Source organism: Asparagus officinalis, chromosome 7, assembly GCF_001876935.1.
Source record: "Asparagus officinalis chromosome 7, Aspof.V1, whole genome shotgun sequence".
Lineage (NCBI taxonomy): Eukaryota > Viridiplantae > Streptophyta > Magnoliopsida > Asparagales > Asparagaceae > Asparagus > Asparagus officinalis.
In genome coordinates, this window is record NC_033800.1 from 87,122,662 (window position 1) to 87,125,731 (window position 3,070).

The window sequence follows — 3,070 nt, forward strand, 5'->3', positions numbered from 1 at the left end:
TGTAATATCTTATTTTGTATATTCAGCTTGCAAATGCCTACAAACTTGATGTGAAATGAAAAATTTAGTAACGCAACAATACATATTGTTTTTATTTTCGCCAAGCTAATTTGCATCTATGTTATATTAATTTGTATGTTTATTCAACTTGCAGATGTCTAAAAATATTAACAGGAGGTTATTCGAAGCTAACCCCAGTCAAGACCAATCCACTGAGGAAGAGCCTCCGAGTTCAGGAGAGATGTCAGGTATAACTTAGTTTAACTTACGTATTTTTATTCATGATATATGCACAATGATAATTATTTCTTTTATTTTTATAGGTGAGGGTGAGGAAGAGCCGACTCACATACCATTACATGCAGATCCTCCAGTTATACTTCGAGCATACATTCCTGGGATTGAGCGCGGGCCCTTACCAGCATGTGCAGAGGGGTACAGACTCAAGCAAACAGAAAAATACATGCTTGCTAAAAAACGATTGGATGAATGAGGCCCACAAATTGATGAGATTTTGTCTAATGCAAAAAATGAAATCAGACAAAGATTTGGTGAGTTTGATCAAAAACTTAATCAATTCCAGAATTTTTCTTCTTCCTTTTTTAGTAAATTCTAAGAGCTTAAATAAAAGTGTTGATTAAATAAAAGTGTTGATATATCTATTATTTCTTTTTTGTAGGAGAAAAACTTTACCAGAAGAAAGGACGCCAAGGAAGTGACTTTAAAAAAAAGTTACCACCGGATGGTTTTCGAGCAATTGTGAGATGGGGACATAATGGGATTCCAACCGGACAGTGGGCTAATAACTTCAGCTCATACCTTGGATGTTTGATACGGAGGAGTGATAATGTGAATCCTTATTACGAGGCTTTGGAGCAGCCATTTCATGTCCTGGAGAGTATATATCGAGATTGTTGGGTAAATTCTTATATTTAGCACAATTATTTTTCAATTCTGTCAATTGTCCATGCTTAACTATATTTTATTTTTTAGAGATATTTCAACATCGAAGACAATCCTGTAGGGTGGGAATTTTTATTTGGATACCAGGGAAAGTTCAAGCATTCTCTTCGGGAGTGGAGACATGAGATAAAGAAGAAATGTTTTGATTGTTTCACTCACAACTGGGAGAGGATATACAAGCGAGATAAGAGGGTTGAGCCTGAGCACTTAGCTGCACTTATAATATTGTGGGGCCAAGAGGAGCACCAGGTAAATATGTATAGTAGTTAATTATTATCAAGTTATTTATCTGAAACTAGTGATATATTTCATTGTATATTATAGCTTGTACTAAAATTCTCTTTGTTCATGTTGAAGAAAAAATGTCGGAGAAATAAACTTAATCGATGGAAAAAAGATTATGATCATCATACGGGGACTACTTCATTTGCCCAGATTGAGGATCAATTTTGTAGGACAACGGTATAAAGTCTTTTAATCTTCTATATATATTCTCTCCGCTTCTTAGAATATTTGATAAATAAAACTAATAAATATATTTTTAAATCTCAGAACGCTCCCTTTATCCCACTACCAGAACTGCACAGGAGAACGATGGTTCAATTTAAGAAGGGGTACGATGACGATGAGAATAGGAAACAAAAGCTAGAATTGGCCAAGAAAATGCAGGTTAACTAATTATCTTAGCTCTTATTAGCCTGTTCTTTTGTTGGAAATTTATTGTTTGCACTCTTCTTTTGGTCATCTTAATTATCATACATGAATTATATGTGTGAAAGTGTTAACTAAGATGCATGCATACATCTAAGGTAATGCAAGCTTCTTCATGCATAGAAATTAAGATAAACCGGTATAATAGTTAGAAATAGGAACTCAAAGGAGTGGCATCAAGTGTCCCATTCAAATTGGTGTTGTTGTGTTTGACAGTAGTGTACAAAATTTTATTGACTCAGAATACTATAGGAATGCCTTATTATGCACTGAAGCAAGCAAGCAACCACAAAAACAATACATCATGTAACACTAATACAAGTTTATACTTAGTGTTCCATTTCCTTCCCGAGTTACTATGACACATTCGTATGAGGGGCTTGCTTGTTAGGATATAACAATGCATAAGAAATAACATACGGTAACATGATTGATCTAGTTGGTTTTATTCTCTGAAACCTTTGAATTGCTGATGACAAAACTTTTCCTATCACCTTACAAGCCAAAGCACCCTTCAACTATTTATTAGCACTTAACACCCTTCTTCATATGTACTTTTATGTTGCACAAAACACCCTTCAACTATTTATTAGCACTTAGCCCGCCTCAGTTGTGGAACTATTTCATCTTTTATTTTACTTATTCAGGTAAATATCTTTTATTTTTAAAAGGCCAATTCTTAAATTTATTTTTTTGTCTTCTAGGAAGCTCTGGAAAACACATATTCTGATGTTGTTGCACAGAGCCAGGAGCCCCTGACTAGAGAGCAGAATTATAATGTGAGCCATTTAGTTTGTGGACTTCCCAAAAAAAGGAGGACCAGGTGGATGGGAGTTGGAGCTCAGAGGGTGTCTACACAATTCCAGCCTCCACTGATTTCAACACCATCGACTATGCCATCGGGGCCCTCTTACACGCCGCAGGAGGATTACACTCAGCAGGCGATGCAGCTTGTTTCCTCTGTGATGAATATGTTAGATGGTAAGATTCCCGAGGAGATGTGGGAGGATATTCAAGAGGATCTTATGCGAGTGATCCAGCCTACTGCTACTTTTGCGATGGTTTCTAGGCAAATAATGAAATCTTGTAGAAGGCGGGTTCCTACTCGGGTGCAAAGCCAGATTATGAACTTCTTGGCCACTCAAAAGGTATTTACTGGTAGTGGAGAGAGTAGCAGACATGTATACTTATTTTATATGTAAAACATGATTACACACAATATTATGTGATTCTAAATTTAAATTATTTTTTTGTTAGGGTGGAGATGATGCTATTGGGAGCACGAGTCGTAGGGATGGAGCCGCTAGTGGCAACGCTGACGATGACATGGATAGGGCGGATGACCTATCTTAGTGAGTTATATCCTAAACTTGTGTTTGTATATTGTGGACATCTT

General features: G+C 36.3%; 1 long non-coding RNA gene across 1 annotated transcript; it reads left to right on the plus strand.

Annotated features, from left to right (window-relative positions):
- On the plus strand, window positions 1,330-2,458 carry LOC109848351. Its single transcript, XR_002248774.1, has 3 exons — window positions 1,330-1,425; window positions 1,516-1,632; window positions 2,379-2,458. It is a non-coding gene; the product is annotated as an uncharacterized LOC109848351 (long non-coding RNA).